The 24,862-nt window shown below is 42.9% G+C and overlaps 2 pseudogenes; both read left to right on the forward strand.

Annotated features, from left to right (window-relative positions):
- Positions 1-21,390: 21,390 nt before the first annotated feature.
- LOC147631691 (uncharacterized) lies at positions 21,391-22,133 on the forward strand (annotated as a pseudogene).
- Positions 22,134-22,611: 478 nt separating this feature from the next.
- LOC147631692 (uncharacterized) lies at positions 22,612-24,059 on the forward strand (annotated as a pseudogene).
- Positions 24,060-24,862: the final 803 nt, after the last annotated feature.

Consider the following 24,862-nt stretch of genomic DNA (forward strand, 5'->3'; position numbering starts at 1 on the left):
CTGTGGGTGCTGCAAAGAGGTCAACAGTTGCCATTGGGTGTATGTATGCATATTGAAGTCACTAGTTGTGACATTTGAGAGTACTACAGTACCGCTCTGCAAAAAATATAGCAGTTTGTGCAGGTCAAACCAGAGTGATGTTTTTGGTATAATTGTGTGTCTGGCAAGATGTCAAATGATGGCATAACCCAGATTGTGGCTGAGAAGCTTAATAAGAACAACTTCCATGCTTGGAGGTTCAGGTTGACGAATTTCCTGATGGGAAAGGGCTATTAGGACTACATAGAAGGTGAGCATGAAGAGGCACCGGAGATACCGGCGGACATAAATCCGACTGCTGTGCAGATATGAAAGAGTTTAAAGACTCAAACCAAGGAGCCAGGAAAGTTATGTATTAGCTCTCCATTAGTATACAAGACACCATGATTAGGCACATTCAGGATGCCAAGTCCCCCAAGGAGGCGTGGGACACCTTGGTAAAACTCTATGAAACAAATACCAAGGCACGTAAGATACAGTTGAAGAATGAACTTCATACTGTGGAGAAAAAGAGCATGTCTGTGAATGACTATGCATTGAAGATAAAGGGTATTGTGGAATCCCTTGCATCTATTGGTGTGTCAGTAGATGATGATGATAAGGTGGAAGTCTATCTACGTGGTCTCGGGCCACAATACAAGGTGTTTAAGACGTCTATTCAGACTCGGAAAAACATTCCCAACTTTACAGATTTGGTGTCTATGCTGATTATAGAAGAGAAGAGCTTGGGTGAAGACCAACAGTCTTCACAAAACAAAAACAGTTCAGAGCAACAGGCCTTCTACACAAGTTTAGGAAGAGGACGAGGTAGAGGAGGCCGTGGGACGCGGTCAAGGAGGTGGCCGAACAGGTAATCAGAATTATGGCCAACAGCAGCAGCAACAATATTCCTAAAATACACAACAACAACATCAACAACACACAGGTGGAAGAGGCAAATTCAGAGGCAAGGGGAGTCAAAGAGGACATGGAAATTGACAAAGGCAATATAATGATGCATGTGAATGCTTTTATTGTGGTAAGCCTGGACATGTACATGCAGAATGTTATAAGAAGCAAGCTGACATGCAAAATGGGAAAGTGCAGCAGAACAACTATGCATCCTCAAGCAGAAACAATGAGGATAATGAAAGGTTGTTTGTTATGCAGCATGTCGTGAATGCCATGTCTGAAAATGTTGAAGTAGCACAAAAAGATGATGTATGGTATGTGGATTCAAGTGCTTCGAACCACATGACAAGTCATGGGGAGTGGTTCAAGGAGATGAAAAACCTTGAAAGACCAGGTTTTGTGGAAACAGGGGATGACACTGCTCATCCAATTGCCCATGTTGGAGATGTGCCATTGTCTATGCAGGATGGCAAAGTGAAGTACCTTGCAGATGTACTTCACGTTCTGAACATAACAAAGACTCTGGTTTCAGTTGGCCAGATGATTGAGCAGGGTTTGCTGGTTCGGTTTAACCCTGATGGTTGTTATGTTGAAGACTTTAAAGACAAGTGCAGGTTGGTTGCAAAAGGCAACAGAGTGGGCAGAATGTTTACGTTGAATGTAGACATGCTTGAAATGAGTGCTGCGATGTTTGCAAATGGTTCAGAAATTGTTGCAGACACAGACATTTGGCATAAAAGAATTGGACATGTGAATGTGCAGAGAATGAAGTCTATGCAGACTAAAGGAATTGTGACAGGGCTACCAAAATTTAAAGTTGAAGGTATACAGAAAATATGTGAAGCATGCCAATTTGGAAAGCAAACAAAGCATATATTTCCACGTGACAGAAATGTGAGCAAAAATGCACTAGATGTTGTGCATTCAGATGTATGGGGTCCTACGAAGACCATGTCTATGGGAGGCTGCAGGTATTATGTGACATTCATTAATGACCACACAAGGAAAGTGTGAGCAAAAATGCACTAGATGTTGTGCATTCAGATGTATGGGGTCCTACGAAGACCATGTCTATGGGAGGCTGCAGATATTATGTGACATTCATTAATGACCACACAAGGAAAGTGTGGGTATATTTTATGAAGGAGAAGAGTGAGGTGTTCACTCACTTTCAGAATTTCAGAGTTTTGGTTGAAAAGCAAACAGGGAAATATGTAAAGTGCCTAAGGTCAGATGGAGGGGGAGAGTACTTCTCCAATGAGTTCTCTGAATTTTTGAAGAAGAATGGTATTCAGAGATAGTTTACATGCAGATACACTCCGCAGCAAAATGGAGTTGCTGAGCGAAAAAACAGGCACATTGCTGAGATTGCACGAGCATTGATGGAAGAGAAGAATATGCCGCATAGCTATTGGACTGAGGCTGTTTCTACAGTAGTATACATCATGAACAGGACTCCAACTGCAGCCATACATGATGTAACTCCAGAGGAGAGGTTTATTGGCAGAAAACCTGATTTCTCATCTAAAAGTCTTTGGATGCATTGCATATGTGCATGTGCCAGATGAGCTGAGAAATAAGCTGGATCTAAAAGCTGAAAAATGTGTGTTTATTGGATATTCCCTTGAGCAAAAGGGATACAAGTGTTATAACCCTGCTACACGTGAGTTGAGGGTAAGTAGGGATGTTGTCTTTGATGAGATGAGCAGCTGGTATGCTGCTGAAAAAGAAGTTATTGGGACTGACGTGAGTGGAAGTGTGGTTGCACAGAATGCACGTCAGCAATCACAGTCTTTGAGTGGACCAGGAGAGTCCTCATCTAGTGGGTCTGTTGATAGACCATGGAGTGGTAGGCTGCGTCATAATACCAGTCCTGCAAATGTGATTAGTACATCACGTAAAGGAAAAGAGAAAGTGGTTGAGCCCCTTGGTATGCCTAACATTTCTGCAGGGCATTCTCATGTTGACGGAGAATCTAGTGGCTCAGATATGAGGCTTGATGAGGAGCTTGGGATCCCAGCTATGAGAACACCTGGTGTAAAGAAGGCTATGGAAGCCATGAATGAAAAGGTGTGAAGATCTGAGAGAGTGAAAAACCCTGTGCAGAGGTTTACCTATGATGGTTATGTGGCACATCACTATGCATATATGGCAAAGGTTGTGCAGGTTATAGAGCCCACATGCATTGATGAGGCTGTTGGAAATGTGTGTTGGGAGAAAGCTATGGATGAGGAGATGAATGCACTATATGGAAATGAGACTTGGGATTTAGTGCAATTGCCTGAAGGCAAGAAAGCCATTGGATGCAAGTGGGTGTACAAAGTAAAACATAACAGTGATGGAAGCATAAACAGGTATAAGGCTAGGTTGGTAGCCAAAGGATATGCGCAGACATATGGTATTGATTATGGCAACAGTGAGGGTTGTGATAGCAGTGGCTGCATCAAAGCAATGGTCTTTACATCAGATGGATGTAAAGAATGCATTCTTGCATGGGGATTTGCAAGAAGAGGTGTGTATGTTGCAGCCACCTGGTTATGAGGATGTGAGTCACCCCGAGCATGTTTGCAGGTTGAAGAAAGCCTTGTATGGCTTAAAACAAGCACCAAGAGCATGGTCTAACAAGATTTATGAATATCTTGTCACTATTGGCTTTCATGTAGCCAATGCAGATTTCTCGTTGTATGTGAGACATGGTGATAGAGGGGTTGTGCTTGTTGTCATCTATGTAGATGACTTGATCATTACGGGAGACCATAATGCAAAGATCTTTGATGTAAAGATCTTGCTTAGACAGAAGTTCGAGATGAAGGATCTGAGGGAGCTCAGATATTTCTTGGGCATTGAGGTGATTAGGTCACCACATGGTATTGGATTACTGCAGAGACAATATGGCTTGGACATGTTGTCCAAGTATGGTATGACAGGCTGTAAGCCTATTTCCATGCCATTAGATCAGAATGGCAAGTTGAGTGCAGATTCAGGAGAGATCTCGGAGGATCCTACTATGTATAGACACATAGTAGGAAGTTTGATCTATATGACGATTACCAGACCAGATTTGAGCTATGCTGTTGGGTTGGTGAGTCAGTTTATGTAGGTTCCACGGAAACCGCATTTGGATGCATTGAGACGCATATTGAGGTATGTGAGGTCTACTTTGCATTGTGGACTATTCTATGAGATTGGGACAGAGATATGTGTACATGGGTACACAGATGCTGATTGGGCTGGCAGTATCTCAGATAGAAGATCTACCAGTGGATTCATGTTTTCTTTGGGGAGTGCTGCTGTGACTTGGAGCAGCAAGAAGTAGCCTACGGTTGCTCTATCGAGTACAGAGGAACTACTATGGCAGCATATGAGGTAGCTTGGTTGAGGAAGCTACTTGCAGATTTGGGTCTATCAGTGGATAGACAAGTTGTCATTTTCTGTGACAACATTAGCAGTATACAGTTGGCCAGGAAGCATATAGAGGTCCACTACCATTTCGTCAGAGAGAAGGTCTTGGCAGGAGATCTTGACCTTGTTTATGTCAGCACAGAGGATCAGGTAGCTGACATCTTCACCAAAGCATTGGGTACAGAAAAGCTCCGCAGATTCAAAGCTTCACTTGGTGTACATGAGATGGAGTTAAGCTCGAGGGGGAGTGTTGAGATATCGAGCTCGTCTAGTGAGGCGGTGGACACTGATGACCCGCCTAGGGGATAGGCCCCACACTTACACCACTGGCATGGTTGGTGAGATCTTGGGTGATATGCGGCCAGTGGGATGACAGGCTGTGTGACAGCCATTCTAGAGACTAGCATAGTTATAGCGCCAGCTCATTTTAGTTGGGTTCACACTATAGAGAACCCTTGTATGTATTTGGTTGAGTACCTTTCATATTGTGTGTACTCTTATCTTGTATATGGTGTGTTGAGTGTTGTGTGAAGAAGAAGAAGATTTTCAGCCTCTCACAATGTGTGTTCTCTATTAGGGTTTTGTGAGTGTGTGTGTGTGCTTGCAAGAGCTCAAGCTCTCTTTCCCCCTGCATCTTTTCATTTGTAAGGATGCTGACAATACCTTGGCTCCCATTTATAGGATGCCAACCTTTGGCACTTATGGCTATGAGCAACCAATGGGCTATAAGGAATGAGAGCTGAGTTCTACGACCTCGAGCCAACCTTTATCTTGCTATACTTGTGGGGGTGCACGTGTCAAAAGGCAATGCCCTTATCGAGTCTCAGCTCAAGTTGCCAAAAGCATCTCAGTGCTGTCATGATGGTGTCTAAGTTGTGGCATAACTCACATCATACAAGATTGCCTCAACAAACCTCCCCTATGAAGTGATCAAGGGACCACAACTCAATTGAACATGCTAAGTACTCTAAGAGCAAACAATTCTTTGGCGATCACGGATGCAATGGTCCTCACACGAGCCCAGGAAAAGGCCACATCTCTTCATAGCTTAGAAGACAAGGAGAGAAAGAATCTTGCATGCCCAAAAGGACAAAAGAAATGAGAAAGAAAAAAACGTACAAAGTATAGATCCTTGGTAGAAACAATAAAGGAAACAACATACAAAGTCTAGACCCTCGGTAGAATGCATTTCTAGAGCTAAGAAAGAGGGTAGTATGATAATTGAGAGTAACAATGAAGTTTTTAGAAATCTTACATCTTTGTGCTTCTATACCTTAGTGATTGTGAGTAAGCCTCTTAGTAAAAAAAAATGAAGTTTTTAGAAATCTTACATCTTTGTGCTCCTATACCTTAGTGATTGTGAGTAAGCCTCTTAGTAAAAATAACTATGCTAGTTATGTGTAATTACCTATAATCATGGGTGAAGTGGTGGTTGCCCATGCAACACCGCCTTCTTGTGGTAGTTTTCAGGGAAGCACATTGTGTGTGAAGTTGTATCAAGACAGAACTTATAATTTGAAGTGTCTTTGTGAACCTCTCGTGTTATGGGTTCTTACGCAGGGTCTGTGCTGCTATCAGAGTCTCATGTTTATCTTACATGTAGTTTAATAGCATGTAATGAGATTCATTTAAAGAAGAAGAAGCTGGTATATTTTATTTCTGTTAAGCATAGATTGTGTTGTTTGTTATGCTTGATAAACTTATGCTGAATCACAACCTTTTTTTATTTCTCCTTGCTTGCTTATGATTTGTATTTCTAAAGTGATGTCCATGAAACATACTGTGTGTTATTATAATTAACCCTTTTGCCTCAAAATTGCAACAATTGAAGATACAAAGAATTCTTCCTCCTCAGAAGATGCACATAGAGATGAACATCTAGAAATGGCCCAAAAAGCTGTGGCTAGAAGACCCGATTGGAAGCAATCTTCAGTGCTTCCGGACAAATTAACCAAATATCCAAATACTTAAGAAGGAATAGTGAGATTCAAGATGGCCCAGGAACTTGTTAAACAAACTCAATTCCAACTAGAGGGACCTCTAGGACTAGTACAATCAGATACATACAAATTTGTACCCTAATCAGCCTTAGTTTTGATAGCAAAAAGTTATGAAGAAGGGCATTCTGAGTTTTCCAAAAGCCCTAACCAAATCTAGTTACAAGTTTGGTTCAACCAAAAGACAGAGGTAATCCTGAACCTCTAAAAGATCATCTTTTGCATGATCACTTGACCAACCATGCCAGAACCTAGACCTCTTAGTTTCCATCAGAGCTAGGTGAGTCTAAACCTAACTCTTTAAAGACTCTTCCATCGTACCTTGGATCCAAGGTGCAGTTACCTCGATGAGAGCACCTATTTTTGACAAAACCAAGAAAGAAAAGGACACATTAGGGATGTCTATAGTTGTGTTCGCCCTAATCATAGTCACATTGGGTGAGTTCCTATCAAGAGACCTTGGTCTTTGGTAGGATGTAAAGGAATGGATGGAACGTATGCTTGGGACTCAAACCTAATGAAGATACCCACTTAGAGACTAAAGACAACGAGAGTGATGACAATCCTAGGGAGTTGTACAAGGATGTGCCTGAGCTTGTCAAGTACTTTGAAGGTGAATTAATGCCACCTTGCCCTTGAGACCATAAACTAAAACATCCACAGCCAAGATGGCGAGGTTGGAGTGACTATCGATACCAAAAACTAGTGTTCATGAAAAATGGGGATCACGTGCACTCACAAAAACCACTTTAAAGATTACCCATGGGAGTGGTAAGAGTGAATAGGTTGACCTCATGTGGATTGACTTTTGATCACATATTTGTAATCATGGACTTCAAGAAATCAACCACTTATGATGTGATCTTAGATAGGACTTTTATGAGACAACTAAAGATGATCCATGACTGGCAGTGACGCCATTCTCCCCTTCAAGGTGATGGGAGGCCTTGAGAATCATTGAAGGAAGTTTTTTGTTTTTGCCCTACAGGATACCTAGATGAAGAAATTGTGCTCTGAAAAAATTGGATTCAATGGTACTTGTGTGTCGTTGATACCCAACTTCAATTGGCAACCCTCATAATGTCCTTACTTCCACTCTCCACATCCCCATCATTACAGGAACGTCTCCAAAAGATACTCCTCTTCATGAATAATACCAAACCCTTACCTCTCCAAAGGATATGACTATGCTCGGGGTGTGAGTACCTAATCAAGTAAAGAATACCCTTGCAAAGAAACCCAGTAAACCACCAATTCCATAGCCACAAGCTCAATCTTGCCAATAGTGGTTTGTTGATAAATTTCTTAAGATTGGAAATGTGATTTTCAAAGTGAAGACCCCAATCATTCTTGGTGCTAGCATAGGATTTTTTGGGCATGCTCGTACTTAGAGAATTACTACAATCCTACATTACGGAGGTAGCAAGTACTTGCACAAACATTGGAAAGAGTTATGTAGGTTTTATCCATAGCTTAAAAAGTACTCAATTCAAGAGGACCCAAAAGGTCTCTTGTAAATGAAGATATGATGTTCATTGTTGGTGAGTACAAGATGGCAATGTAGTAGGGCAGGAGGTTTTCTCCATGGCTTAAAAAGTAATCAATTCAAGAGGACCCAAAAGGTCTCTTGTAATGAAGATATGGTGTACATTGTTGGGTGAGTACAAGATGGCAATGTAGCAGGAGGTTTTCTCCGTGGCTTAAAAAGTGCTCAATTCAAGAGGACCCAAAAGGTCTCTTATAATGAAGATATGGTGTACATTGTTGGTGAGTACAAGATGGAAATGTGGCAGGAGGTTTTTCTCCATGGCTTAAAAGTACTAAATTCAAGAAAACCCAGAAGGTATCTTGTAATGAAGATATGGTGTACATTATTGGTGAGTACAAGATGGCAATGTGGCAGGACGTTTTTCTCCATGGCTTAAAAAGTACTCAATTCAAGAGGATGAAGATATGGTGTACATTGTTGGTGAGTACAAGATGGCAATGTAGTAGGATATATCAGTAGTTATAGAAATATAGATATAACAGAGATATAACACCAAATGTTCGCTACACTCTTGCCCCAAAGTAACCTCCTTAATCTAAAATCTCGGGGCGGGGGGCGCGGGGAGCAGGGGGGTCACTCATAAATATGTAAGCATAGCTCATGGGTTCAACAGAAGGGGTTTTTTAAATTCCTTTTTAATACATTTTTAACATGCAGAAGGGTACCATTTAAAAGGTCATTTATAGATTGAATAGAAAAAGGGTGTGTTTTATTCATGAAAATTTTACATATAAGGGGTTTTTAAATCAAGCCTTGAACGCACATGATATAGAGAGTTTACATATAGTGAACCCCCCGAGTTTAGTAAATAATGCCGAATATGGTCACATATGTATTGAAACTATAGAAGAGATTTATATATGTGATGAATTGTTTACAGACTATGAGTTTGATTAGATGCATTATAATTCTCTATATTGTAGTGTAATGTAACTTCAGCTTGTATTGCTTAATTTTCTCTAAGATATGCTTCTCCTACAAAGTTAGTATATTTCTACGATATATTGTTTGGGTGATATTATAAGGACTTCAAGCATTGTTTTGTGTGTGTGGATGAGATATTTTATAGACATTATCAAATTGGAAGATTTAAAATATTTAAATAAATACTATTCTAATTAATCAACCCTAAATTTAAATTATGTATATAGAAAATCACAACTTTTGTCAACAAGGAAGCTGCCAAGGAGACAAAGGTGTCTCACGAAGGTTGGTTTTGTGAAGTTTTGCCTCAAAGTTTTGGTTTTGAGCATGGAAAAATGCTCAATGATAAGGGTTGCTATGTGATGGGATGAGTGGATCCCATGGCTCTTGCACTTTGGCAAAGAGCATGTCTGGAGGTGAAAGGCTTGTACAAGTAAGGGGAAAGCAATTGTGGGGGCTGGTTGGAGCCCAAGTGGAGAAGATTTTTCTCATTGAGTAGCTATGAAGATGAGGCAAGTTGGAGAGTGCTTCAATGGGAAGCACTATGTTAATGAAAATTTTTGGTTTCCGTTTGTGATGAACACAAAGGCATGACCAAATGGTGAGTGCTTTATGGAAGGAAACACAAAGGAGTACACAAGGGTGATGCATAAATGAAGAACCTTGGTGGATAGCATGCAAAGGAGAAGCATGCTGATTTTGGAGCTCATGTGGGAGCAGCAATCAAAGCAAGTGGATTATCAAGCAGTAAAGAGCTATAAAGAAGAACCAGCAAAATGAATTAGTCAAGCATGGACTGGAGATAGTCAACATGGCAAAGTATGGTAAAAAATGTTTGCTATATCAACAACAGCATTCGATGCTTGAAGCTCCAGCCATGGTGTTCATCATGAGGATAGAACAGACAGAGAAGAAGCAAAAGCATAGAAGCTGAAGGAAAGCTGTAAGAAGGTAGCGGTCTTTTCAAATTGGCAAGCTTAGAGCAATGGTGGTTACATTGCTCGAAGATCACAGTTACTATTGTAGTAAGAAGGCTGAAAAAAAGGTATTAGAGTAGCTATGGCGGTGTCCAATCAAGCGATGAATTTGATTGTTTTTTCTAACTTATCCTAACTAACAAAAAGTTGACTAATTCACATTGAGCCTCAAACTTAAATTTATGCATGAAAGAAATCATTGTACATTGTAGTAGCGTAATAAATTATAAGCTTACACTTGAGTTTAATTATGAAAGAGTTACTTCAAGTTTAATGTATAATCAACCTCAAACTATAGGTTCTTCCTAAAAAACAATCACTCTACACAATGTAGCTCCATTTGTTAGAGGTTCACATTTTGGTAGGGATGTGGGTGTATATAACTCTCACATCTAATGTCCAAATATAGTCTTCCAGCCAATCAAATCAAAGAGAAAATGCCATTTGAGCACCTTAAATGGGTTAAATCTTACAAAAAATATGATTTACTATGAAATTTAAAAAAAATAAAGATCTAGATCTACAATTAGATAAGTTTAAAAGCTATTTCTTATGCTTTTTTCAGTGACATTACTTAAGTCTATCCTACTATGTATCTAGGGATGAGCTCCTCTATATAGACGCATGAACTCCTTGTCCTTCCTACTATTGTTGATTAAGTGCATGGAGAGGAGTCTCTTATGTGGGCATTATCTCCTTTACATATGGCTACGTTCACGTGTCTTAAATCCACCAGTCTCTCTCCATGCCACCCTTACATGTAACTCCTAATATTCAGTTGTGCTTGTTTTGTAACCATCATGTAATATCAATGTTTCTTTCTTGGAATGTAAAAAATACATAATGTAATAATATATACATATTTCTTGGATAAACATGCTGGTGGGATCATATGATTTTTCTCAAAAAGTTAGTAACTGCTCCTCTTTTGTGATACCTTAGCTCAGGAGCTCGTGGGTTTTAGCTCAGAAAATGGTAAGTCCTGAGAAGATTTGGTGTGTTTGAGGTGTTCTTGAAGTGGAGAAAGCTCAAGGGTGTGGAGAAGGAGGTCAGCTCTCAAGCTTGAAGAAGGGAGGCCCAAAACCCGATGTGAGGTGAAAAAAAGAAAGAAAACCCTGCCTCTATAGCTCTTCACCTCCCAAACTTGGAAACACTAACACCAACGGGGGCACCACCACCAGCCACCGGCTAGAACATTCTCTCACCATGCACCACCCACCCACACCATACAGACAGCAAAAAACAAGGGCACCATAGACAAAGATAAACACCCAGCAATATATTCCCAAATCAACACTTCATACAAGCTTCTCTCAACACAGAAGCCTTACTCACACAACCATAAAAAAACTCACTCAGGCCTGTCAAGGATACATCACATCCCCAATCACCACAAACCTCTCGCCTGCCTGCTGTGCCAATCACACCAGAATGAACCCGGCCACTCTCACTCAGGCCTGTCAAGGATACATCACTGTCAAGGATACATCACATCCCCAATCACCACAAACCTCTCGCCTGCCTGCTGTGCCAATCACACCAGAATGAACCCGGCCACTCTCACTTCAGAAGGCGCCCACACCAGCTAACCTTCAACTCTCTGCAGCCCATCACTTCTGCATGTGTCACCAGCAGCAGCTACCCATACATATCTCTCTCTCTCTCTCTCTCTGTGCTGATCCTCTGTCAGCCTCACAAAAAACCCAAGCAGCTTATCTGCCCTGCTACCGGCCCACCACCAAGTAGCAACACCTATCTTTCTCTCTGCCTCACTCGGCACCCTTCAGTCTTCACACCAACCGAGAAGCCCCCAGCCTCTAGGCAGCCACACCACATTAGCTCGTCCCACTGGCTCCCACACGGCCAGCCTCTCTGCTTTCACATAGCCTCGCTTCCACATAGTTGCTTCTTGCCTTGCGCTGTCCTCCACGCTAGCCATTGCACTTCACTTCACAAGCCCATGCTTTAACACCAGCTACGCCAGCATCTCTTTGGCGCCTTCACACTTTGCCAACTTCCGTCTCTCGAACCCTTGCAGCTCCAGCTCATAGTTGCACACACCCGAAAGCCCAGTCGACCAAGGCGGCTTCTCTCACTCATACACTGTCGCCAGCCAACAGTAGCCAGCCCTCTTGCCTTTGCTTCGCTACGCACTTCCAATTGTCGCAACAGCTCCTAGGCGACTCCCCAGCCTTCGCTAGTCCCTCTTCTCTTACGTCCAGCTGCGCCTCCTTGCAAACCCAACGCAGCCTCGTCACTGTCGACCAGCACTCCTTTGCACTTCACAAAGGGAGGCCCCACAACCTCTAGGTAGCCATACCACGCTACCCACGTGAGCCTGTGTACTCGCCCAGAACTCTTCGCTGCTCTCCACGCTATCTCCACAAGGCGGCTATCTTCTCTTCAGCACCTGTCTGCCCACACGGCCAGCCTCTCTGCTTGCGGCTGTTTTCGCTAGGGAGGGCCCCTAGCCTCTACACATAGCACAGGCGATTCTGCCCGCTGCTCCTTTCTCTGCAATCCTGCAGTTGCGCCCAAGAACCCCCCCTACAAAACAAGGCGACCTCACTGCTTATTCTCTCCACTGCGCATCTCCCGCCAGCTCCATGCATTCGCCAAGCTTCTGGACTGTGTGCGCTGGCAGCCATTCAAAGCTCCACGCCAACCTTCCAGAAGGCCACGTTGATATCATTTATTCTTTCATTTGTTTAAAACCTAATGGATGGCCACCCTTTATGCTTTCACACTCATGTCCAAGCGACCTTGGCCCCTTTAGTCTTAAATGCCCAAATACTTCCATACCTTCAATTACGACCTGCTCTAGTACCCACTCCACTTAAGGGGACGCATACACATTTCAGCGGCCGAACAACTGAAACCATCTCCAGCGAATTACATTCCGGACAGGCCTACAACAAGCCAAAAACCAACTGTCCACCCTGTACATCTGGCAACACATTTCATAGGTCAAAGCTCTTCATTTACACCATGCATACGTATGTACACAAGCCCAAAATACCTCTCAGAAAAACGCCTGACATACTTTGCCAACCCCCCCATCTGCTAGAGCATTCATGCTCAGCAGCAAAACACAAAGTCCAGTAGCTATCCACCAGGATCAAAAGGAAACATCTCCAACTCACCATCCCATTCCCCAATATCCATAAAACACCATGGCTGTATCACCGCATACCAAACATCAACCACATCCAGAAAATCTTTTCTGTCCATCATCTGATCAGCATTCATAGACTCTGACCACACAGCATCATCCTCAAGCCTTTGCTCTTCACCCACAACAACCCTCCTCATCTTCGAAACCTGTGGCATTGCAGCATCTAGCATCCCATTCATCAACACCTATGAAGGCCAGGTTTTAGCATCTTTGACCTTTCTGTACACAAAAATCCACATCCTCTCCAGCAGCAGTGTCCACAAGCACTTCCAGTTCCTGCACTTCAGGCATCTCTTCACAACCATACAGCTCAACTGGTTTAGAATCTTTGTCATCCATGTACTTTGCCTTTAGCATCTCAGCAACCCGCAAAGAAGCCTTAGCTACACTCTCAATCATATCTACATCCATCTCCATCTCTGGTTCCTGCTCATCAAGGCTAGCAACTTCCCAGATATCATCCTCAAGCCCAATACTCTCATCACAACGCTCTTCATCAGCCAAATCTACATGCATACCTTCTTGAGTGCTGCCAACCCCCTGGTATCATCGTCCAAAGACTCCCCAACACATAATACATCAAATGGAACAACATCCATACCATTCATCGCAGGTACCATATCACCATCAAGGTGTGCAAGAAAATCCATAATAATGGAGTCTTCCTCCACGCTCTCCACATCCGCATCCATCTTCACTTCATCACAAGTCTCTGCCCCATCCTCCTCCCTTGTAGAATCTGGCAAAGAATCATCCTCAAAGCATCCTGTATCCAGCTCCTCTTCCTTCTCATCATCAGCCAATCCCAAGGCATCATCCTCTTTGTTTCCATGTGCATGCATATCATCCAGATCATTGTCATGTACAGCTACAACCTCCAAATCCAAAGAAAAATCCACTGGCAACTCCTCATCTGCACTTTTCTCCTTCACCTGCTTCTCATCCACCTTCTTTTCATCCACCTGCACATGCTTCAAAGACTTTGAAAAAAATCAGAAGGCACATAAAACATCCCCCTTTGCACCTGTATCGGCCTTTGAGGCTCTTGTCTAATCCAGCTTTGCATAGGACTCTTATCCACCTCAACCAAATTTACCTGCATATCCCTTGTAGACACAACACCTTCATACGGATAAATACCCATCTCCATCTGCTTCAAAATCTTGCCTTCCTTTTCCCTAGCAACCCTAACTGCATCATCAAAAGACTTGGGACTCTTCAACTCAACCCTGACCTTCAAATGGGGTAATAAACCATCAATAAACAAACTCTTCTTCAGAAACATAGGAGGAACTTCCTGCTTCAATGTCACACACCACTTACCCCACAAACATGTAAATACCTTCACAAAATCGTCCAGTGATTGCCCATGTACCTGCTTCAAGATGCTCAACTCCTGCCAAAGCACACTAGAATCCTCCACTTGTTGAAAACGCTCCAAAAAGCCTTCTTTCAACCTGTCCAAGGTCAAAACACCATGTAGCTCACCTGCCGCATCCTGTGCTTCAAAATCCTTAAGCCAGCTTCGGGCATCTCCCTTCAAGAAAATCTTTATCAGCTTCAGAACCTGCTCTTCCTCTATCACATGATTGCTAATGCATGCCAACTCCATCTGCTCCAAGAAGTCACACTCCATCTTCACCCTTCCTGCCATGAAACTCCGGATAAGACCACATCATGACAAACTGTACAATCCTTGAGCTCTCTTCAGTGGAACACACGCCCTTCTAGGCAAAGAATAATGCTAGAGCTATCCTCAGTGGGGGCACCAGAAGGATGTGAGGTGAAAAAAAGAAAGAAAACCCTGCCTCTATAGCTCTTCACCTCCCAAACTTGGAAACACTAACACCAACGGGGGCACCACTAGCCACCACTGGCTAGAACACTCTCTCACCATGCACCACCCACCCACACCATACAGACAGCAAAAAACAAGGGCACCATAGACAAAGATAAACACCCAGCAATATATTCCCAGATCAACACTTCATACAAGCTTCTCTACTCACACAACCATAAAAAAACTCACTCAGGCCTGTCCTCACTGTCGAGGATACATCACATCCCAATCACCACAAACCTCTTGCCTGCCTGCTGTGCCAATCACACCAGAATGAACCCGGCCACTCTCAATTCAGAAGGCGCCCACACCAGCTAACCTTCAACTCTCTGCAGCCCATCAGTTCTGCATGTGTCACCAGCATCAGCTACCCATACATCTCTCTCTCTCTCTCTCTCTCTGTGCTGATCCTCTGTCAGCCTCACAACAAACCCAAGCAGCTTATCTGCCCTGCCTACCGGCCCACCACCAAGCAGCAACACCTATCTTTCTCTCTGCCTCACTCGGCACCCTTCAGTCTTCACATCAACCCCAGCCTCTAGGCAGCCACATCACATCAGCTCGTCCCACTGGCTCCCACACGGCCAGCCTCTCTGCTTTCACACAGCCTCGCTTCCACACAGTTGCTTCTTGCCTTGCGCTGTCCTCCACGCTAGCCACTGCACTTCACTTCACAAGCCCACGCTTTAACACCAGCTGCGCCGCCAGCATCTCTTTGGTGCCTTCACACTTCGCCAGCTTCCGTCTCTCGAACCCTTGTAGCTCCAGCTCGTAGCTGCACACACCCGAAAGCCCAGTCGACCAAGGCGGCTTCTCTCACTCATACACTGTTGCCAGCCAACAGTAGCCAGCCCTCTTGCCTTTGCTTCGCTACGCACTTCCAATTGTCGCAACAGCTCCTAGGCGACTCCCCAGCCTTCGCTAGTCCCTCTTCTCTTATGTCCAGCTACGCCTCCTTGCAAACCCAACGCAGCCTCGTCACTGTCAACCAGCACTCCTTTGCACTTCACAAAGGGAGGCCACACAACCTCTAGGTAGCCATACCACGCTACCCACATGAGCCTGTGTTCTCGCCCAGAACTCTTCGCTGCTCTCCATGCTATCTCCACAAGGCGGCTATCTTCTCTTCAGCACCTGTCTGCCCGCACGGCCAGCCTCTCTGCTTGCGGCTGTTTTCGCTAGGGAGGACGGCCCCCAGCCTCTACACATAGCCCAGGCGATTCTGCCCGCTGCTCCTTTCTCTGCAATCTTGCAGTTGCGCCCAAGAACCCCCCCTACAAAACAAGGCGACCTCACTGCTTATTCTCTCCGCAGCGCATCTCCCGCTAGCTCCATGCATTCGCCAAGCTTCTAGACTGTGTGCACTGGCAGCCATTCAAAGCTCCACGCCAACCTTCCAGAAGGCCACATTGATATCATTTATTCTTTCATTTGTTTAAAACCTAATGGATGGCCACCCTTTATGCTTTCACACTCATGTCCAAGCGACCTTGGCCCCTTTAGTCTTAAATGCCCAAATACTTCCATACCTTCAATTACGACCTGCTCTAGTACCCACTCCACTTAAGGGGACGCATACACATTTCAGTGGGGCCGAACAACTGAAACCATCTCCAGCGAATTACATTCCAGACAGGCCTGCAACAACAAGCCAAAAACCAACTGTCCACCCTGTACATCTGGCAACACATTTCATAGCAAAGCTCTTCATTCACACCATGCATACGTATGTACACAAGCCCAAAATACGTCTCAGAAAAACGCCTGACACCGACAAGAGGACAAGCCAATGAGGAGAAGAGCTTTGCATCAAATCATTAAATTGAGCCATTTCAAGGAGGAGGAGAAGGTATTTTATTGGTTAGACAATGCCTTTATAACCCCCTTATCATCTTGCCCTTTGATTTGGAAGTGAACGGAAGAAGGCTCCGCCTTGGTGTGCTAAGCAAACACACCCCATGTGTGCTTAAGCAAGCACCCCTCTTGTGTGCTTAGCAATAGCCATCCTTACCAAGATACTTGGCTCCAAGCTACTTATTATCAAATTTCAATCCAGACGAGTTTGAGCATGTCATGAGCCAATCTTATCCATGCTATTTCAATAAACTCTGCAACGTGACGATAAACCTACACCAGCTTCTTCCTTCGTCATCCACCACATGTCATCTTATAAAACCTTATCTTAATATAAGCTTAATAATCACCCAAATCCTTATCATCTTTTCTTTGTCTAAAGTTGGTTCACATGGTCTTCTAAAGCCCATTCCCGTGCCTTCGTTCTCATGTATTAAATCCATCCTCTATTATCTATCTTCATCATAAACTTGAAAGCCACAACTATATTATGAATCATATCAACAACCCACAACCCTAGTCTCATCGTCGAGACGAGATGTCTCTAATTAAATTAAAGAGTCCACTTCCATCGATAAATTTGTTGACGACGGTTTCCATACTTGGAAAGTCCAAGTCAAATACATGTTGATGCTTAAGGGTTTATGGCCTTATGTGACAAGGAAGAAGATAGTGGATCAAAGCAATGAAGAGGAGGTTGAAGATGATGATCACTCACAATCAATCACCGTGCTTCATCTAAACAAGAGCCTTATTAATCATGTGGCCACATTAAAAACCACAAAAAAGCATGTGGAATGAGCTCAAAAAGCTCTATGGTACCAAGGGTAAGCATTCAAAAATTGGTCTCAAGGTCAAATTCTTTTAGGAGAGGACCTTGGCACCTTCATTTCCAACATGAAAGGTATCAAGGTATCATGGTTCAATTGGCATCAATTGAAGCCAAAGTGGATGATGATAATACAACGATGGCTATTCTCAAAGACATGCCACCTGAGTATGCCTCTCTTATGACTACTCTCAAGAACCTACTCGATCCATCCTTTGAAGGGACCATCCCATCACTATTGGGGAGGAGGAGTAAAGGATTAAGGAAAATGGAGGAGCTTCATCATCTACAACCAATCAAGCTTTATATGTGGGTAAGCAAGGTGTAATCAAATGCTCTTTTTGCAAAAAGAAGGGGCATACCAAAGTAAGATGCTACAAGAAGGGCCCTCAAAAGAAGCGGTGTGGAAAATGTGGAGAGCTTGGTCACATGTTAAGAGAGTGCAAGCAAGGGAAAGAGGAGAACAACTAGGCATCCGCGATTACCTCTTCAAATGATCAAGTCTTTTAACAAGGGAAAGAGAAGAACAACTAGGCATCTGCGATTACCTCTTCAAATGATCAAGTCTTTTAACAAGGGAAAGAGGAGAACAACTAGGCATCCGCGATTACCTCTTCAAATGATCAAGTCTTTTAACAAATTGAAATCACTACAAGAGTAGAAACCTGTAGTAGCGACCCTTACGGGGGTCGCTACAGAAGTCGTTCCAAAGGTCGCTCTTGACCATCGTTTAAATGACCTCTATAGCGACGTTTTTGAGATGCATAAACGATGCTTTTTGGGTGGCATAAACCACGTTTTGAGGGTGGCATAAATGACGTCACGAGGGTGGTATAAACCACATTTTTAGGTGGCATAAATGACGCTACAAAGTTGTGGCATAAATGACCCTATTTGAGTGGCATAAACACCCAAGTTTGGGTGGCATAAGCGACCCAATTTGTATGATTTTTTTAAGCTGTTGGGGTCGCTTAAAAGACCTTTGTTCTGAACGTTTTTTTTTAGCCGATGTGCATTCTCTCTCTCTCTCTCTCTCTCTCTCTCTCACACACACACACACACACACACACACACACACACACACACACACACACACACATACACACGCGCATTCGTGTATGACAAAAGACCCAAGAATCGACATACATCGACTTTTGAAAAAGCAATGGCCGACATCGATTACAGTAAGTATAAATTAAATTTTGTAATCAATTAACATTTAAATCTGTAGATTTGGGAGGTAGACACTTCAAGAAACTCTTGATAGATGTAACACATGTGCATCATGGCCAAAACACACATACATAAAGAAAATGTTAATAAAAGAGTGCCATCATTCTGAATGAGCGACTATATGTACCAAAAAATTATGTCTACAAAATTAGCACTAAATGGCTCTATCATGACAATTTTAATCGGAGTCATCGGAGGAAGAGTCCTCCTCTTGTACGTTCTTGGGCAGTTGCGATGATAACCCTGCTGCTACCTGTCGAGAGCAACCTCGTCCATGTTGTTCTCACCATGTTGCTTCTGCAATTAAAAATGTCTATTAGCTATTTGAGTATAAAAAAAACCACATAACATATAACACATGCAGATCTTGATTGGCATAAAATAATATTTGATAGAATTACTTACAAAAGCATCAGGTGTCGGCATCTTCTTCTGTAGCACTCTGTAGAGCCGTAAACTGTAGCCGTAAATTGTGGCTCTCCGTATCTCGTCTACAGATGGTGCTCGACCATAATCCTTTCTCTGTCATTTAAACATTGCATATATATAAGTAAGAAGTGAATTGAATGCATATGAGATCATAGTAGATACATGGATACATACATACATACATACATATAAGTAAGAAGTGAATTGAATGCATATGAGCTCATAGTAGATACATGGATACATACATACATACATACATACATATATATATATATATATATATATATATATATATATATATATATACAAATAGTTATAGATAGACGAACAAAAAATTTGTGCACTTACAAAGAGTGCTCCACTAGAGCCCATCTGGCCAAGCCGAGAGGTGTGCCCTGATTGGACACAAGTCTGTGTTGCCTCTTGCAAATTAAATGCGCTTTTATATGAATATATAATTAATGCTATTCGAGAAGTACCTATCATATGCATTGAGTGAATTAACTTTGTGTACCTTCTGTTGAGGCCATGTCACTCTCAAGCGAATCTCTTTCCTAAAGTACCGCCAAGAATCTCTGCACATCGCAGGTGGGCGTGTATGCTCAGGGAGATGGCCGCAAATTTCCTAAGCATCTCTCATTCAAACGTACGATCGTAGACGCTATGGAGGATGGTTGGGAGCAGCCCTTCCAGCAGACGGGGACGTTTTCAGCTTTTGGGGTGCTGAGAATCGCCTTTAGACAAAGGCACTTTAGTGGATAAAGAGAGAAGCTCTTTGGTATGCGCAGCTTTACTGGCAAAAAGGTGAAGCTCTTCTTCTAGCTTGCGTAGCCTAGCTGAGCATAAAGTCAACATGGCTAGTCTGGGTTTAGCAGATAAAAGAAATCGCAGATCTGAAAAAGCTAATTTTCTGCCTCTTCTGGTAAAAGTGAGCTCTTTCTAGCATAAACATGGCACCCACGATAGGGTCAGCTGTACTTTATTATGTGCTTTTTTTGGTAGAGCCTGGCTCTTTTTGGCCAAAGTTCACTTAAGTGTGAACCTGCATCCTTAGCTTCTTTTTGTCCAGCCCATCTGATTTATCATGCCTGCATAGTCAGCTGACAGATTAGGGTTTTATACCCTCTCTCACATGCTCATCTCAATCAAGAGAGAAACCTTTCATCAGGTGTTTTCCCTGCTTAAGCTGACTACTACTAATCATACCATCATACTGCACTTGTACTCATACAGAGTTTATAGTACCTTCAGGACTACCTCTCCTAAGGAGCTTGTGGGTTCCATCCTTTATGCTTCTGGTAATTGTTATTAGCATATGTATTAAGTAGATTTAATATAGGTTGGTGACACTTTTATACCCAGATCAGCCACGCACCCTCTTCAGCTAATTAGTCTTTGCCTTTTTTCGATTTTGGCTAGAAGGGTCTGCTTTTTGACCAAGAAAGCTGTTCTTTTCCCAAAATTGCAACCCTCTTGTCTACTAATTTGAGGACTAGCCAGCAACCTATATAAGGGAAGCCCTCACTCCTTGCGGGGGACGCCGGATGCCCTAAGGCCCTCATGCGGTTGGTGTGTGTGTGCATGAGCATACTTTCAGCTGAGGCTTGCTCGAAGAGAACTCCCATGCCAGATTCAGTTTCTGGAATTGTTCTTCTGCTTGAATCTTGAGTCTCCAAGATAGATTCTTGTCCACATACTTAACAATTCCTCTGACTAGTGTCCTAGTCGATGTGTTGGTCTAAACCCTCCATAAAGGCTGTGTACATCTCAGCCCATAAGGCTTGTACTTCTGAAAGGGCTGTGCTTCTTCAATTAGGTCACCTTCTTCTTGTATATTATTGCCTTCTGCTTGTGTGTACACTAGACAACTGGTCTGGAACTATAGGTGTTCCCTTGCTACCCCAGATGGCCCCCTTGCTGCTACGCAGAAGACTTCCTGTACTTGAGTGAAGAGCTGTCGTCGCAGGTATGCTCTTCAACCTCCCCCCCAAGAAGGACTGCCCTTTTCTCTGGGTAGAGAGCCGACCCAAAAAAAATTGGGTCCCTTTTATTCTAAAGGAGTTGCGCCATCTTAGCCTTCTTTCCTTTCTCTGCTAGCGACTTCTTTGCCTCCTAAAAAAGGAGAGGTACATGTATAGGTACAGGTACAGGTACAGGTACAGGAACAGGTACAGGGATAAGTACAGGAGCAAACAAAGCACAAGAATGCCATGTAGATGAAACGACCGAGGGACATGTAGTGATGGGCTCCATGCAAGACATATGGGGGTTCATCACCTCAATGCAAACTATCATGATGAACCAAAGTGAAGAAATAAAAAACCTTGCACTTAAAAACCAAGAGCTTGAGCATAAGCTACAAATGCAAGATATGCAGGTCCTTAACCAAGAGAAGAAGTTGCAAGAACTACAAGAAGTCTTCAATAAACAAACCAACACGACGCAGGATACATTGGCCTCACATAACGAAAAACTTACACGTATCAGTGAGAGAACCCAACAAAATGTACCAGGAAATGTGGGATCTTGGGCAAGCATAGTAAAGAATGGGCACACAAACTCGGCCACCACTACCACAAATGATGAAATGTATGTCATTGAGGATGAAAAAGAATATAACAAACTAGAGAAAAGGAAGATGAACATAGTAGTGCGAGGCATTCCAAAAACGGACACAGAGAACAAGTGCTTACATTGAACACGGACATCACGGATATCATTTCCACTAAATTTGGTATGCATGATGTTGTGGTATACGATGAGCACAGAGTAGGGAAGAAGAAGCCTGAAACCAACTAGGCAATTGTATGCACACTCCTAGATGCACAAAAGAGGGCCATTATCCTTGAAAATGCTCGCATATATCTAAAAGACAGCCCATTATACATAAGTGAAGATAGAACGCCGAACCAACAGAAGGCAAGAAGGGAAGCCTATGAAGCACGCACCAATAAGAAAACACCCACCATGGAAGGGGGAGAACAGGAAAAATAACAAGAGGAGGCCCATGGGACCACAGAACTACATGTAATAAGCTGGAATTGCCACGGCTACCCCTGGCACAAAGGGGAGGGGCTCACAGAAGTCTCACCACAAGCGGATGTACTTTTCCTATTGGAAACATGGGAACACGATACATGCAGGATACCACATGTTGATCGGTATGTCACACACTCTCTGTGGATGCCGAGTACAAAGATGAGAGGACAAGGAGGGGTGGCAGTGATGTACAAAGAAGAGCTTCAAAAAGTGATTACAATATGCAAAAAAGATGCTCATAAGCGATATATATGGGTAAAGATTGACATAGGAGGTAAACCAGTGTTCATAGAATGTAGCAGGGTGCTACATTCCCCATAGGGAATCACCGTTCTATAATGCTTTCAACATAGAGAAGAACAACCCCTTTGAAGATTTGTATGCAAATATTAACACTTACACGCAAGAAGGGGTAGTGATGCTTACTGGGGACATGAATGCTCGCATAGCACATGCGCAAATGCAAGTCATAAATCTCATGACACCTCCGGGTCTAGAGCATAAAATGGATGTACTTGACCACATGTGGAAGCGATGCTCAAAAGACCAAGTGACAAACCCACAAGGAACAGCATTACTAAGCATGATGACAGCTATGCAATTAATAGCTTTAAATGGAGTGAACAAATTTGCCAACTCAAGGGAATGCACATGCTACACCACCACAAGGGAATGAGTGCTATTGATTATGTATTGATCCAATATGAGGCATCCCACATGGTGCATAACTTTGAAATTGGGGATAGATCACCAAACTCGGATCATACACCCATTCATGTATGGTTACGGGTACCCATTCACAGGAGAGGAAAACAGGCTCAAATTTGAGCATGGGCATACAAAATGCAAATTGAAAAAAAGAAAACCTATGCCGCTTCCCTTGATGGATAAACTAGCAAGAGAATGCATGCCAATAAATGTAGATCAAGCATGGAACAAATTCAAGCAAGCAATGAGTGAAGCAGTAGAGGAATCAATGGGGAAAACGCATAGACAAGAAACAAAGGTGAAAGGGTTGCCACACAACTCATGGTTTGATGAAGAATGCAAGATTGCTAAAAGACATTTGAGGTCAACCCCCAAAACAGCCATAGAATGGACAGCTTTGGCAAAAACATACACAACTCTCAAGAGGAGAAAAAGAAGAGAACATGAACTACACACCGAGACACAAGCCCTAATAAACTTCAAGAAAAACCCCAAAAAGGAATGGATGAGGATGAAAGGCAAAAGACAAGACATTACCGGAGACATAAGCCCGGAAGATATGTATGCATATGTAGAAAAGTTATATGTACACAAAGATGCAGAAGGGATGCCTAATATGCAAGAGACAAAACAATCAGAAGGGATGCCTAATATGCAAGAGACAAAACAATCAGAAGAATGTTTTGACTTTCCGATGGTAACAAAGAGCATAAAAAACTAGCCAATGGCAAAGCACCAGACATGCTTCAGTTCAACTCAAAAATGCTCAAATGGTCAGGCAGTATTGCACGGCAATGGATACACGGACTCCTCAATAAATCCATAACACAAGGGCTGCCCATTGATTGGCAAAAGAATTGGATCAAAGCACTTTTCAAGAAGGGGGATGCAAATCAGCCCACTAATTACCAAACCATCATGGTGGGATCTTGCATGTCTAAGCTTCTAGGGAGCATCCTAGAACAAGCTATAAGCATATGGGCTGAGGCAAATGGCAAACAGGCTAAAGGACAAGCAGGTTTTATACCTAAACATAGTACCATTGATCATCTCATATCACTTAGGGTTCTCATGGAAGAAAGCCAGCTACTTTGCATTGTTGCTTTGTGGATTTTACAAAAGCATTTGACACGATCCCAAGAAGTGGGCTATGGTAGAGAATGGAATATATAGGGGTCCCGATGCATCTTAGAGTGGCAGTAGCACAACTCTATCAACAAGTTAGATGCCAGTTAAAGACACAGACCGACTTATCTAAAGAATTCTCAAGCAATATGGGAGTCAAACAAGGGTGCCCCCTATCCCCCATTCTCTTTAGACTATGCATTGACCAACTAGAAGACTTCATCCCTCAAGCACTAGTGGAAGAAACAGATGGACCAGCCATTGGAATGCTCACCCTCTTGCTGCTAATCTACGCAGATGATGTTGTACTTTTTGCACATGACATGGCATCTTTATAGAAATTGACAAATGCTATACACACCTTTTGTGACACTACAGGTCTCTCCATCAATGTAAACAAGACGAAGTTTATGCTCATAAGAACTCATCCACAAGAAATTCAGCCATCACTCACATATCAAGGGCAGCCAATTGAGAAAGTGGACAGCTTCAAGTACTTGGGAATTGATATTCCATCCAATTATGCCTGGGGACAATGCGTAAGAAGTAGGATTGATGCCGGCCACGCTAAGTACTATCAATTTGAGAACATGTGCATGCAAAAAAACATCAGAAGATGGGAGATAAAGAACATAATCTTTGAGACATGTGTAGTGCAGGCCATTCTATATGGAGTAGAAGTGTGGGGCACAAGCATTTCAGCTCATACATGGAACGAGATTGAGAAAATACAAAAGAAGTTCCTATGTAGACACTTGGGCATTAAGAAAACCACACCTTACTCGGTGCTATTGCTAGAAACAGGAAACATGCCTCTAGAGATCAAAACCTTAAAAAGAATGCATGCATAC

This window comes from Cibotium barometz, chromosome 14 (assembly GCF_041138505.1).
Source record: "Cibotium barometz isolate CiBa-2024 chromosome 14, ASM4113850v1, whole genome shotgun sequence".
In the NCBI taxonomy this organism is placed as follows: Eukaryota; Viridiplantae; Streptophyta; class Polypodiopsida; order Cyatheales; family Cibotiaceae; genus Cibotium; species Cibotium barometz.